We start from the raw sequence: 17,329 nt of genomic DNA, 5'->3' as shown, positions 1-17,329 counted from the left end.
ATATATATATATATATATATATATATATAGAGAGAGAGAGAGAGAGAGAGAGAAAGCCAAAAAATAAATAAATAAACACAACAACAAAAAAAAAACAAAAAACACATCCATCCAGCCATCCACACATCAAACTATACAGAAGAGACATCATTCCCACAACAGGTATGTGAAATATATATGCATGTAATTGAATGTAGTACTTGGTCCATAATAATGGGATAGATGATGTGGAATGATTTATATGTGCCATCAGGTGTTGTAATGATGTTCAGCTGAACAATTGCTATGGACAATAGTGTCTGTCCCTGTGGGCAATGGGCCATACCTATCAACTGTGCAGATCAGCACTGACTGACAAGATGTAAGCCATCATAGTGTGTGTTGTGTATTGCAAGACATGTATATTAGTGTGACCAATAGCTGGTGGTGGAAGTAATGCCGTTATGATGGACACGTGGGTTCCACAGCCCACCACTTACAGGACAGTCATGTTAACGTGTAATGTAGCATGCAGAAATGCCATAGGTGTGTAATAGGCTTACCTTCAATCTGTCCCTATATATAACTCCCGAATGTTAGGCTGTGTCCACATGTGGAACCTGTCTATGTTGTAGCAAGGCAGAACATTGCAGCTGTGCAGGAAGCAGAGCTAGAGAGTGTAGACCTGATGTCTGAATGCACCCCGTATAGATATATATATATATATATATATATATATATATATATATATATATATATATAGGTATATATATATATATATATATGTATATATATATATATATATATATATATATATATATATATATATATATATATATATATATCTATATGCAACTCATAATATATATCTACACACACACACACACACACACACACACACACACACACACACACACACACACACACACACACACACACACACACACACACACACACACACACACACACACACACAGATATATACTTATATATATATATATATATATATATATATATATATATATATATATATATATATATATGGGTCTACCTGATAACACCGACACACGAAAACACCAACAATGAAATCACTGACACCACAAAACCGAAAGTTCAAAAACACAAAACTTCACATGCCCGACAAACCACAATCCCGACAATCAACAAACAAAACAAATCCCCTGTCCAAAAAGCACACACACAACACAAGCACACCAAAAACCTTACAGACCTACACTAAACATTACATACACAACTATCTATGCACTAACCTTAACCCAAACCCTAACCCTATATATATATATATATATATATATATATATATATATATATATATATATATATGTATATAGATATGTGTGTGTAGATATATTTATAGTCTGTTGCTGCGTAGTAGTAATAAACAGATGTGCTTAATCTGTAGTATTGTGGGCTTGCACTGTTGATGTACTTTAATGCTGCACCCACCCTGTACCAATGTCACTGCTGTGGCTACTGACATCACATCTCTCACACACTTATGTAGGTCCCTCTGATATATCTCTAAGGCAGCAGCCTGTAGCTGGTGAGTGTTGTGTTTGTTCACTTTTGCCAATACACCAGTCATGTTATGGCTATGGTATATTCCATGCCCACATTTAACACACCTACCCATAATGCATGTCATACATGTTCAAGTATTGTTGCTGTTAACTGCACTGCATCACATTGGTCACCATCATGGTGTATCTGAAGGGTATGTCAGACTTCTGCAATATAACTAACATCCTGTCATTGCAAAATGTGTGCACAAAGATGAACATAATGGTGAGATAAATGGCCTACAGTAGGGACATGTGTGAAACATCAGTCTTATGCAGTGCTACAACAGTGTATATACCAGTATTACAATGGCAACTGTTACAGATCTACACTATAGCATATCACAATACTGCAGTCCACAACCCTTACAACCTGCAATGTGGTCCTAACATAAACAATGAGTGTGTAATATGGAATCGTATGTTAAGACAGCAAATATGGGGAATACATACCTTCCCAAACAATGGAAGCATATGTGTGCACACACTTCAGATAAAATATACTGGAAGCAGCTGTTGAGATACTGACCGCATGCATTTGTCATGGAAATGCACCTTTCAGCAAGTACATATCCCCAATGTCACACCAAGAAATGGTCTTCTGTCCAAGACATTCATCCATCAAATGTGCCCACTTATGTGCAACAGAGGCAGCCATGGCATGCACACATCTTACATGCCATGTTGTGGGCCCCATACCCAACAGGTAGCACCCAAGATTTGGACATGTAGCCATACCTCACCATTGCATATACCATGGCAAACAGTGCAGGCAGTCATGTATGTGGTGAGGATGTATGGGACAGGACAATAATGTAGGAATTACTCAAATAATAGCCACTGAGGACGACACAAGCAAAACGGTGAATCAAGAAACTTTAATGACTTAGCGCTTTCACCAGTATAATGCTGGCTTCTTCAGAGTCATTTTCACAATCAATTAATACACATTTATAACATCTGTCCCATGATAATAAGCTGACATCAATAACACAACAACCAATCATAATCCTATTCTACTATTTAAATATGTCCTAATAATACAACAATGATTAAATATTCTAAATGTTGTAAATAATAATAATAATAATACTTAATACACCCAAACATACATAAAAAAACATTAAATACTGTTGTAAAAAACAATCATAATTAATAAAACTTCTAAATAATTCATCTACCTAAATCTGATTAGATTTAAAGTTCAAAATAGGTTTCAAAGACACACAATCATTAAGACCAGGAAATTTCAAGGCATTTAACCTAAGTTGCCATTCAGTTTCCAAAACTTCAACTTTGTTGACCAAGTCCCCACCTTTCTCAGTCAAACAAACTTGATCCACAACAACAAAAAAAACTTGTTAAAATCGGGGCATGTAGTGATGTGCAAATAAAGTGCATTATGTACGTCTTTTTTCTTAATTGATTTAACATGTTCTGATATCCTATCCCTTAATCTTCGAATGGTCTTACCCACATAAAATGCATCACATGCCATACAAGAAGCCACATACACTAAATTTCTAGTGTTACAATTACACTGCCCAAGGCAAGCAATAGTGTATTTATAATCAAAAACACACAGGTAAGACCCTTCACTAATAAACCTACACCACTTACATGCCCCACATTTTCTCATATGTGATTTTTTGTGTGGTCTAACTTCTTTTTCCAAAATTGACTTAAGGTTCTCACCCTTACTAAAAACAATCAAAGGTTCGGCGCCTAAAATCACCTTGTTTTCATTACTCAAAAAGCACCTCCAAATATTTTTCACACTAGCACACAATTCAGGTGCCCTGTTGTTATACTTCAATACAAAAAATGTTCCTGTTTTATTGTTCCCTACTTTACCTAATGGAACATTAGTGTTCAAAATTGGCATATAGTGTGTATCAATTTGAGAGGATAACCTCGTTCCAAAAACATTCCAATCAACTTAAACATCTCTTTCCTAAAAGTTTCATCATTACTGACTAACCTAGATGTTCTAACCATTTGCCCTTTCACTATACCTCTTCTCTGATACCAGGAGTGACAACTCCCAAAGTGCAACAGGGAATTAGAATAACTCTCCTTCCTAAATATACTACTAGAAAAACCCTCATTAGTTTTGGTAATGGTTAGATCCAAAAAATTAATAACTTCATTGTTCCACAACTATGTAAACTTAAGGAATTTTGTGGTGCCATTTAAGTAATCAACAAAATCAACTGCCGTTTTTTCATCACCTTTCCATAAAATCAATAAATCATCTAAAAACCTGTTATACAAAATAATGTTATCATTGAACCTAGAAGGAAAAAATAAAGCCTTCCCAAGCCAAGAAAACTAAATTGGAAAAAATCGGGGCACATTTCGTACCCATTGCCACCCTGAGAGCTGCTGATAAACCTCTCCTTCAAACATAATAAAATTGTTTTTCAAAACCAACTCCATAAGGTCTTGAAGTAAATTAATTCTATTTTTGTCAACTGTAACACTAGCAAAGAGGCTATCATAAAACATCTCTAAAACCATCTGGTGCGGTATAACAGAAAATAGATTGGCCACATCAATTGTTAAAAAACCAAAACCAGAATTGTTAATTTTCACTTCCCTCAATCTCTCTAAACAATGCCATGAGTCCCTTAAAATGTGTGCTGCTTCACGTACATCAGACTTAGACAAAACATCTATGAACGCCGCTAGGGGTTCAGTCTTGGATCCCCTAGCCGCAACAATAGGTCTAAAAGACAAATTGTCTGTGCCCTTATGGACTTTGGTGATACCAAAGATAGTCGGCATTGTAGGAAATTTGACTGTAAGGTAGTTAAATTCCATCTCATTAATAACTCCTTGGAATAATGCATCATGCAAAAACAAATCAATTTTAGCATATGCCCTGTTCAACTCATCTGTAGAAACCCTCAAATACATTAACTCATCATTCAAAATTTCAGTCATCTTCGAAATGTAATCAATTTTAGTCATCATTACCATACCTCCACCTTTGTCAGGTTTCATAAACCTGTACTGGTTAGAGGTCTTAAAACTTTTCAACATAACTCTCTCATCTTCTGAAAGATTGTCAGTTATATTTATTTTCTGTAACAAAATCCTTCTAAATTCACACTCAACCAACTTTTCTAGCAAAATAATATCAGTGTTAGGGGGTGGGATGAAAGTACTCTTTGTCTTTAAAATTTGTACAGATTCATTATCCATTGCGCCCTCTTTGTGTTTGTTAAAGGTTGAGAAAAAAATCTGTAAATTCAACTGTCTCATAAAAAGTTTTAAGTTAACAAGCACCTGAGCAATATCCAACCTAAAATTAGGTACAAAATTCATGCCTTTGCTAAAAAGGTCAAAATGTGTGTCACAAATCTCAATATCAGTGTAGTTATAAATATAAAAACCACATTTTTTCAAAATCTGATGTTTTATAACAGAGTACCCATCAAACACACCACCAGAACCATTGTCCTGGGTGTGTAGAATCAGAACCTCATTGTCTGTTGACACATCAATAGGAACAACATCACCAGCAAAATCCGGTGACACATAAATGTCAACAAGCTCGTCAGAAAAACACAAATTGTCATTACATTCAAAAACATTATCACAATTTAATAACGACCCCTTCAATTGCCCCTCCCCCCCGGGAATGTACAAACTGTGCATTCCTTCCAATTTGCCCCCTGTTCATAAGTCTCTCGGATCTCCGAGGGCCATTCTGCTGTTCTAAAAAACCTTCATTTTGCTCTACATAGTCATTAGTAAAATCGGGTTCAGCCGGCCTTTCTTCCAAATCACACACTACAGACTTGGTTCCAGGTGGATAAGCACAATTGTTTTTATAATCAGAAATGTCTCTAAAAAGCTTCTTTTGTTTAAGAATAATATTCTTGTTGACAAACGCTTCAATATTTCTCAGCGTTTTGTCAAAGTTAATTTGGTACTGAAAAAACAAAAGGTCGCTAGTAATTTACTTATCTTTTCCTGCATTTGAGACAAATGTTAAACGTGTATTAATTGATTGTGAAAATGACTCTGAAGAAGCCAGCATTATACTGGTGAAAGCGCTAAGTCATTAAAGTTTCTTGATTCACCGTTTTGCTTGTGTCGTCCTTGGTGACTATTATTTGAGTAATTATTGGTTTCTGCCCTATTTGGGTTTTTTTTTTTTGTTGTGTCATTTAGATAATGTAGGAAATAAACAGATGGCCATCCAAGACAGATGATATCACATGTAGTAAGCCAGTCTTGCAGGCTGCCTAGTAACATGCCACAACACTGAGGGGGTTGCAGGAATGTCTAGCAAGTACTAGCTGTGCAGTACCTGTGTCATCAATTGCCTGGACTTGGAAAATGTGTGGCCCCTGGGTTAGGGTAATCAGATGTGACAGTTGTACCACAGGAAACATTAGCCAGGCCTCTCTACAGGTAGCATATGTGTAACAGAAGAGGTCCCCAAAAGGCATGCATTGCAATGTGAACTGGTGTACCAAGAACACGTTGGAAACCTACAGACAGTATCATGTAAGATACATGTGCTGCACAACCAACACCTCACCCCACCTCAGGCCCACCATCCCCATCTGTACCGTACCGGTGCCAGTGTACACCTGTATGTTTGCCATACATTAGCTGGGACTAGGCTGTTACACATGGTGTTCAGTGTTTGGGACACTGCAAACTGACATCACATGTGTAGGCCATAGTTGTCAAGCATCTGCAAAAAGGCTGAAGGTGGGGTGGGTGTGTCATCATGACACAACAGTGCATTGCAGCAGGGATCCAAAGGATGCTGCAAATGGATGTATCTGCACACAGTCAGGGTCAGGAACTGTGACAGACATAACCCTGACTTCACAGCAATAGTGATGGCAGTATGTGAACTCCAAGGGATGTGCACATGAGTTGACCTTGCAATCATGCAGAGTTGGGGGACATGTGTAGGGCAGACTGACCATATATTGGCACATGCAGATGACCCATGTTAGTATACCTCTGTCAGGAATAGTGACTGCTGTAGTACACATAACAGTAGGTGCAAGAAACCGTCATGATAAGGGTGTGCACACATATGCACCCACAAAGTGTATGCATCTCAGTCAGCATCAGCACAACTAACACATTTGTTTGACTCTGCATTTGATTGTACAGGACATATGTCACATATCAGGCTCATGTAATGTTAACATATGCAGTCATGTGGTCCCATGGCATATCAAGGAAGAAAGTCTCATATCAATAAGGGTGTGTGCACTCCCCATAGCCAAGGTAAGGTTTGACGGTTGTCAGTGTAATTGTATCGTATTGGTCATACATGCACCACTGATGATGACATCTGTAAATCAGACATCAGGTATTCACAAATGACATCTGTCCACATATCATCCCAGGTATGTGTCAGACAAACAGTGTGAGCAGCAGAGCAGACATAACTGACACAGTAATACACATTCAACAATGGTGTTTACCCCTGTGAGGTATGGTGAACAGTACATGGCAGGGTGCAGAACAGGTGCACAGCAATACTGTGTACATGGGTGCAGTGTTTTACAGGGGAAGGGGTATCACCTACTAACACAGCTCATGCAACACATACATGTATACTGTTGCTAGCATGGATTGACTATAGGAGCACTGTCCACACCACACCACAGCAGGCCATGTGCACGAGGCCCTGGTCAGTCCCAGGAGGGACCTGGTTCCAGCAGACATATGTCATTATCAGGGGAGAGTAGCATATCGAGGCTTGTACCTGGACATGCCCGTGGAACCCCTGGCAGGCACAGTTCTCATGTCCATGGCCAGAGGTGGTGAACTGCACACCCTGCCAGTTATGGTCTGCAGCTGTCCAACAAACACCTGTATAAGGCAGCCACATGGCAGAATTGTGTGTATGCATACTCACACACAATACAAACACACCTAGGGCAACCCCATACCTACACACACCACATCACCACGGCCATATCAGTAATTAAAACCCCTCACTCACACACATGGTGTCAAATGTATGGCCCAGCCTAGGTCTCTGGCAAACCAACACACCCTGTGCATATAATGATACCTGTGCCACATCCCTGTCATCCATAACATCAATACAGGGACAGGCTAATATGGTTCAGATGCACACAATGACTGTAGTACAGTGTACCAATGTACTGCTGTGTAACATGTTGACAGCAGTAATGTTTAATGCTTACATGTCAGGTAGTGTAGCTGTCCAGCCATGATGCATTATAGCTGTTGGTAACACTGAGTGATTGTGGTCTCCATAATTTTATCCATTTGTGTTGTAGGTGTCCATGTGTCAGCAGGAGGATGGTCTGCTCTCATATCAAACAAGGGGTATGGCACTGTGGTGACACCTTGGCTGTGCCATATCCTGGGTACAGGTGAATACATGTCACAGGTCAGTATAACAGTTACTGCTTGTGCCACATGGCCGATAGGTCTGGGGGTAGTGTATACAGGTGAGTGTATGCTGGCTGCTGTTAGCAGCTCTTCTACAGTGGACAATGGTAGTTGTACTGGGTGGTACACACCACATGTTTGTGAATAACACACACACAGGCTTAGGTGTTGATGCACTACACAGAAAATACTGTACACATTGATGTATGTACCTGTGCAAGGAGCTCATTGTAGCCTATTTAATTCCACCAAGCCAGACTATGCAGAACAACATATTGTGGAATAAGCAGTCCACTAGTTTAATGTCATTGACAGTACCGGCAGGATATATGTCCCCTTCCCCAATGTAGTGCAATCCTTAACACAGTAAACATATGTGTGCTGGTGTGCGTGGCACATCCCTACACTTTAGAGGGTGAGAGGTGCTGTAGAAACACATATAGTGTGATAGACAAATACATAACCTGTTAACATGAACTGTACAGTATTATGGCCAGCTACTCAGGGGGGATACACTCAACAGTAACCGCAATGATGTTGGCTGTGTTTACAACAGCCACACCCAGCTATATATACCAATCCCAGTATCACTGCACACCTATACAGAGGGGAAGAGGCCATTTACACAGCTAACAGTAGTTGTGATGGAATGTATGTCCACAGGATGACACTGTGACATGTTAGCAAATGCCACGCAGTTTTTGGACAGATGACCCCCCCTGGGACATGTATATTTTGCACCTTCAACTAGATCCCTCCACATACATGCATACTCTTAATTGGCAACTCTGGGACTAGACCCCTACCTAGGTATGTGGTGCTACTGATGTGTGTGGCTTTAATTGCACACACCACACAGCTTTTAGGATGAGGTGTGTTCCAAGTTACATGTTACATGCAGAACAACCCCAGGCATGTACAGTATGATAATGGGGGATGTAATGGTTGTATATGGACAATGCATAGTATGTCATCCCATCATATACACATTGACAAACACATAACAGTCAGACACACATCCAAGAGACCTGGGCCTATCAGTGCTAACTACCCTGTCAGTGTGTACCGGGGTACCATGGTGTAATGACAGTATACCCAGCACCCAGACCCCACTGTGGATATTGTATGTACTGGAAGCCATGATGACACTCTGACATACCCACCATCACACATTGACCAGGACTGCAATACAACCCCTTGTCCATCCCAAGAGTTCTACTACAGGGATATGCATCTAATGCACATGCCACAGGCATAGTAGGGTGATGCATTGTCATGCCTCTCTGATGGGCAGCAACATCACTATTCCTAATACTGTGTGGCAATGTGTAATTTAATAGGATTATGTGGCCTTGGAATGCTGTACCCTACATATATATACACACATGCACACATACACACACTTGCCAGAACTCAGTGAGTATCCCATGCCTATTAACCCATTTGTATGACAGTGTTGTGCTGGTACTGCAAGGCCCAGGTAGCCCTTAGGAAGAGGAGCATAACAAGGTACATGTAATGACCGGTACAGCAGCAGCCACATCTAACTATGGTAATGGGTGGTGCGGTGGGTGTGAAGGGCCTCAGGCTATTCCCAACTACAGGTCTACTAACACACAGCCACTGATATTCTCAGTAATGCACAGGTACACATTTTTCAGTACTGGGGTGCATCGGTGCAAGTGTTCATAGGTGTGTACCTGGCTATTGTCCATGGAGAGATGGCAAGTGCAGGGGATGTATGTACAGTAGTATCATGCCACCTGCCATGTACCAGCAAGCCATCTATCTACAGACACCAGTGTGGTGACCCCCAGTGTGAGAATGACATGCATCAGCAAATCCTCTGGGTGCCTCCTGCAGAGGGCCGATGAGGTGCTCCAGTTGACATGTATGCAACATGTATTACATAACATGGTTAGTGTCTGTCTTGCAGACTTGTACCCAAGCATGTTCTGTTGACTGTGGTAGTGTAGTTGAGGTATCTGTGGCATGTGGTGTGTACAGGGTGTTGAGTTCTATCTGTGCCATTTATAACATGGCTGGGCAGGCATGTCAGCGTCAGTCAGGCATAGATTGCCTGTACGTATCCAAGATGGATACCTGCCATTTGTACATCAGTACAGGGACTGACAGACATCAGCTCACCAACTAGTTATGCAGTAGGATGAATGTGTTGACAGACAGACATCTGACTCCGATAGGTATGCCATTACTACATGATGGCAGCCCTCACTGACATGTGTTATACAGACAGTAGTCTACAGTTATTTTCCACGTCAGGTCATTATCCAGTAGGAAATATATAATATGACACAACTCATACACCAGGAGTACGGCAGTGAGGACTCAGAGTCCATTTATGCATGCAGGGGATGTTTGTTTCCAGTACTACAATTTGCAATCTACTCTTCCTTGGGAAAGCACTGTCACAGTAGTAAAATAATGATACACTACATGCCAGTGTGACTGCATATAACCTGGGATACTACCCTTGTATGTAACACATTCACATGGATAAGAGTGTTGTACAAGCCACATATACTCAAGTGTCCCAAGTAGGAGGCTCACACCCCTTGCTACTGTAATGACAGCACAATGACGCATGTTGTATACATGGCATTGCATACAATTATTACAGATGTCATTACCCTGCTATGTTATCAGACTGGGATGTAAGGACTGGTTACCAGGGCTAAGCCATGCTTAGCAGGTGTTAGCATTGCTGCAATATAACAGCTAAGCACACTTGCATACTGGTAAGTGAAGCCTACACGGTGTGAGCACCCGTATGTTTAACCATACCTTAGCACCACTTAGCTTCACGCAAACCCACGCAAACATGCTTAAAGCTGCTAAAACTGCCTTAATCACTTTGTATCCAGCATCCCTTGTTCTGCCCAGCAACAAAATAAACAGCCCTTGCAGGTCTTGAGCCCAGGACCATGTACACTATAGTCACAACAATTAACCACTATGCCATGACAGCTGTGAAGACAGTTATTGTTTTTCCAATTTATCTGTCAGTGCACATATTGAATAGTATTGAACAATTGCTGTGACTTCTACAATTGTGTAGTACTTGTTAATGCTATTACTGTTGCATCACATATGTTGTTATATCTAAATATTCACGTATCAGATACATATGGTGTAATACAACTGGGAAGGTATACATAACAGTAGTTTCCGAGTTAGATTTTTAGAACATTTATGAAACATTAAAAATGAAAAAGTGGAAAGTCCTTTAGGTTTACACTTTAAAATGTACCATAACAGTGATGGGAATAAGTTAAAAGGCACTATTTTAGAAAAAGTGTATTGTGTAAGAGGTATGTGCCTAAAAATAAATTACAATGGAAGGAAGCACTTTTTATTTTAAAATTTGACACTGTATCCTAAGGGGTTAAATAGAGAGCTTAATTGGAAATGGCTCTTGTAATGAGTTGTTCTTAGTTGTTTTATTAGTGCTGTTTTTATTATATAAAAAGAAATGAGAAATGGTATTGGTATACTCTGTTAAAGGCTTTTGCCGAGGCACTGGAGAAGTCAAGTTTTGCTATTACAAAAATAAATTATTGGATTTACTGGCTGGGTCATTTTTTGAATATATATTCTTTTTGTGTGGTGAACTATATTACTTCAAATGGCTAGTGATCCTTCTTTTCAGACTCCAAGGATTTTTCAAGAAGACTTGGGGGAAACTACTCAGAAAACATTTGAACAAAATATACTGCAGGTGGGAGAGCGTATGCCTGATTGATGTCCGAATCCTGTATCTACATCTCAGCTTGGTGAGTCGCAAAAAAATTTGGGATAAAGTGCTGCTGGATGGATGTCAAAAGCGAACAGTTAATCCTTTTTCCGCTATAGGACAGAACCATACTGTAACTTTGTCAGCTGAACTGCAAGGTACAATTAATAGACTTGAAAGTTTATTATTTAAAGAAAATGCAACACATTATAATAGTATTAGTCTACAAAGATATTTGGAGTTAAATATTACTCCAGATGGACTAAGAGCTTATAAAAACCCATCCACACCTTTTGATGAAAAAAATGTGGCAGATGTGCAGTTTGCCAAGAGATGGGCCATGGCAGCACATCACTGTACAACGGAATGGGTTGCTATACTAGTTGAAAGAGACTTATTAAAACAAAAACAGATTAAAAATGAGATTTTTACGCTGTGTTCAAACGTCTGTAATTCACTCACGGTCCCTAGGTTTGAAATTATGTTAAAAGATCTAAATGAGAAAGTACTGATCAAAACTGAAACTTTTATTGACAGGAAGATATGCAAATTGCAAAGAGATCTTCGAGAATATGCTAATGAGACAGCATTTTCCAATAAGAATCATCAGAAGGCTAAAGGCGGGTCTTTTGGCAAAAAAGCAGAAGGGAAAAAAAATGGTGTCTCGTTTGCTTCGTCGGAGGCGAATGAAGTTTCAGGAGAATGGTCGGATGAAAATGTAGACTTTCCCTCGCTTCCTTTGGCCCAAAGAAGTGACAATATGTATGAACATTTTCACAATAGACCCAATACAAGTGGGAGAGGTCGGAAGAGGGGACAAGCAGATACGACGTGGGGAAGACAACAACAAAATCAACAGGGGAAAAGAAAAAGATGGTACTGATTTTTCAAAGACTATTAATACTGACAGTGAGTTAGATGAACAGTATGTCTTTAATTTAACTGGTCATCATTTTTCTGATACTGAATTAGCAGTGTTAAATTGTGGTATTAAATTTATTCCAACTGTTATTTCTAATATGCATTCTTTTAAAATAGAAGTTTTTAAATTAGTAAGGAAATTACATCTGTTATGTTTCTTTTCAAAGTATAAAGATAATATAGATGTAATAAATTCCTCTGAAGTGAATAGTTCTTTGAATGAAACAGCATCTATGGAATTTTTTTCATGTGACTCTTCTTTTGAAAGTGATGAAATTATGAATGCTTATTGCTTACTGCCGACTGATAAAATTAGTAGTAGAAGCAGTTATATACCTCCCTTCACTAATGAAACAGTTAAATATTTTTCTAGTGTAGTAAATTATTCTATACAAAATATCTTTAAACAAAGAAATAATATTTCATATAATTTAACAAAAAGTGAATGGGAGGCATTGAAGCCTATGAGAGATAGAAATGATATTATCTTTAAACCTTCTGATAAAGGCAATAAATTAGTTGTGATAACTGCTAACCAGTATTATAAGATGTGTATGGATAATTTAAATAATGATGAAGTATATAGAATTGTAGTATCGAAGGAATATGAAATGGCCTTATTAGCATACAATGAATTATTACATAGAGGGTACAGGTTGAGTTATTTCACCAAGAATGATATGGAGAAAAAAACTTTCTGTAGATAAATGTACAATGGCTAAATTTTATTGCCTTCCTAAGCTACATAAAAATAAATGTAACCCCCCAGGTCGCCCCATAGTTTCTGCATGTAATTACTTTCTTCATAATATAGGAACTGTGTTACATGAACAACTATTACCTAAAGTGGTGAAATTGTCTTCTTATATTAGAGACACTTTTGATTTTCTGGAAAAAGTAAGAAAAACTCAATGGAATGAAAATAGATATTGGATGGTGATAGATGTTAAAAATTTATTTACGAACATTTCACATGAATTAGGTATTGAGGCTCTCAAGTTTCATCTGGGAGATACTCCACTGGCTTATTATATAATTGATTTAGTACAGTTTTGTCTCAAAAATAATTATTTTGAATTTAATGGCACTTTATATCAACAAATAAGGGGAACAGCAATGGGGGCAGTGTTTGCCCCAATGTATGCAATTTATTTATGCGACATTTTGGAATAAAATTTTTGTATAGAATGAGTTTTTTCAGAAATTATGTGGTAGAATACTACCGTTACATAGATGATTTAATTTTTCTATGTGAAGGTGGTAGATCCAGTGTGGATAACTTCATTCAGGAACTAGACTGTAATAACTTTGGTATAAATTTCGATGGTGCTCAGTGTGGTGAGAAAGTGACATTTTTAGATGTAAATCTAGAAGTAGAATGTAATAAAGTGGTGACTTCAATTCATTATAAATTTGAGGAAGTAAATAATTTTATATAAGGAACTAGTTGCCATGCACCACACTTAATATCTGCACTTCCCTATAATGAATTGTTGTGAATTTCAAGATTAACCAGTGATATAAAACAAAAAGAGAAACAAATTGAGCAAATTTATAATACATTTATACAGAGAGGTTATGGTGTAGAATGTGTAGAACAAGCTAGAAATAATCTTAGGTGTGAAAGCCATGTTAAGAAATTAGTGGAGTATAGAGGTAGACCAGATAAGAATAAAAAAATAAGCAAGTAGATAAAGTATTTTTTGTGACTACTTATGGGGTCCATACAGAAAAGCTGGTTAAAATAATTATGTTCTATTGGAACTATTTGACACAAGATGCTCTCTTAGGAGAGTTATTACCTCAAAGACCTATGGTGTCATATAAGCGTGGAAAGAGCATTAAAGATATGTTGGTGCATGCTCAGTTTATTCTTCCTACAACAAGACTGAATAAACATATATTTAATCCAGGCTTTATAGCCTGTGGTCATTGCAGTATATGCAGTTATACAGTAAATTCTTTTGATAGAATCAATGGACAGAAATTTAATTTGAATGATAGGTACAGTTGTGTGATGGAAGGAATTATTTATGTTCTTAAATGTGAATGTAATTTGTTTTATATAGGGGAATCTAAACGTAGTTTCCAAGTTAGATTTTTAGAACATTTAAGAAACATTAAAAATGAAAAAGTAGAAAGTCCTTTAGGTTTACACTTTAAAATGCATCATAACAGTGATCGGAATAAGTTAAAGGGCACTATTTTAGAAAAAGTGTATTGTGAAACAGGTACGTGCCTAAAAAGTAAATTGCAATGGAAGGAAGCACTTTTTATTTTAAAATTTGACACTCTGTATCCTAAGGGGTTAAATAGAGAGCTTAATTGGAAATGGCTCTTGTAATGAGTTGTTCTTAATTGTTTTATTAGTGCTGTTTTTATTATATAAAAAGAAATGAGAAATGGTATTTCTATACTCTGTTAAAGGCTTTTGCCGAGGCGCTGGAGAAGTCAAGTTTTGTTATTACAAAAATAAGTTATTGGATTTACTGGCTGGGTCGTTTTTTGAATACATAACAGTAATGTTTACTCATGACAAGGATATGGATATATACATGTACATATGGAGATATATGTGTACATGTACATACACATATATATTCATATATATGTATTTATACACATCTGCATAATGCATCATATATATGACCATATATAGATCGATCGTTCTCTCTCTCTCTCTATATATATATATATATATATATATACACATATGTCTGTGTGTCTGCGTGTGTATGTATATATATATATATATATATATATATATATATATATATATATATATATATGTCGATATCTATAACTATATGTGCATATATATATATATATATATATATATATCTATATATCTGTATATGTGTAGACATATAAAGATGTGTATATGTATATATATATATATATATATATATATATATATATATATATATATATATATATATATATATATATCCCTTTGTGTATATATCTACAAGATATATGGATATATATATATATATATATATATATATATATATATATATATATATATATATATTTATACATATATATGTTTATCATATGTCCAGAACATGGAGTGGAGTCATACCTCAGCACCAATAGCCTCAACCTCTTAGTGCAAGGGGATGTCATATATGTATTGCAGGTATATATGTAGACTGTTGCTACTGCAACAGGGGTTGTCTTAACAGATTTGTGTGAGAGGTCACATCTGCTATTGACATGCACTCCATCACTTACTGACAGACATCCTAAGGTCATCATAGTACAGTACCTCTGATATCACAGTAATGATCCTGTGGATTACAGCAAATATATGACAAACAAATGTGGACAGTCTGGCACACTCTGATCCATCCAGAGGTATACACAGATCCCCTTAGTGCGAGACATGTGGACCAAGCCTGACAATGTGGATGTTAACAGACATGTACATGGGTATATCATGTAAATACTAGACTACATATGCCCACACAGTTTATGCATTCACACACTTCTGTCTATCCTGACACATAATAAATGGTGGTGCAGAGGTCACATGGCCACATACTACCCACTAGTTAGTGACATACATCTGTACAGCATCCCATTGCTTTGACAGAAATACATGACAGTTATTGTGGCCCGGCAGCAGTACATCTGGCAAATATCTAGACATAACATCACACTGGGTAATTACACTAAGCTGCTAGGCATGTAACAAAGCACTGTGCATACTACAGGCAGACTGCCACAACACTGGCCTACATTTCTTATGGGGGATTACACATGTACCTGCAAATATAGCAGGCTCTACAGGCATGTTGCAGTATAGAGTAACAGACATCTGTGTGAAAGTGCATACCCACAAGCAATGTGGCCACAGCCACATATGGTAAGCAAGCTTAATATTACAGTATATGGACTGTCTGATCAACATCATCCTCATATGTGCCACTAACACACTAACCCTACATATACTGGGCCATGACACAGTGTGTTCCGATGCCTGTCTGTGATGTGGGACATGTGTGTGTTTGGCCCTACAAACATGTAAGCTGATAGGGTTCTATGTACTGGAGCAGCATGTAACATCAGATAGAACAGGACCAAGAACAACAACATCTACCACAGTCTGTACGCATGCCAAGGTACATATTCACAATACACACTCTGTCGACAATCACCATACGTACACAAACCTCACTATTATACACACAACCACAGAATGCCCAGGTTATGTCCCCAAATATAACCCCTACGATACATAACATGTCTAGCAGTCTGATATCTGACAGGCTTGTTATCAGGTATGATGTCAATAAATAATGGTGTACAGAACATATGCACCTCTTACTGCATGACATATGTACAAAGGTTGACAGACTTGTGGCTGGAGGCACAAACACTGGGCCAATATTGGCATGTTGCTGTGATAACCTCATAAATTTACTGTTGTAACAGGGTTTGTTGTGACATATGTCCTATGAGGGATATGAAGTCATTAACTTTCATGGTTGTCACCATGTACTGACTGCAATCCTCAGACTATGCTTCTGCAGTTCTAAGATAGGTGATCTGTGAGTAACACAAGACACATAAAACTCCAAACACTTACCAGCCTGCAGATAATCCTACAGGTGGGAGTTTCCTCAAACACATAACACTGTCATGACAGGTATTAAATAATGTAGGCCAGCCATAACCACAC

Source organism: Protopterus annectens, chromosome 17.part0, assembly GCF_019279795.1.
Source record: "Protopterus annectens isolate FY-2018-M chromosome 17.part0, PAN1.0, whole genome shotgun sequence".
NCBI lineage: Eukaryota > Metazoa > Chordata > Ceratodontiformes > Protopteridae > Protopterus > Protopterus annectens.
This window is presented reverse-complemented; position numbering follows the sequence as displayed.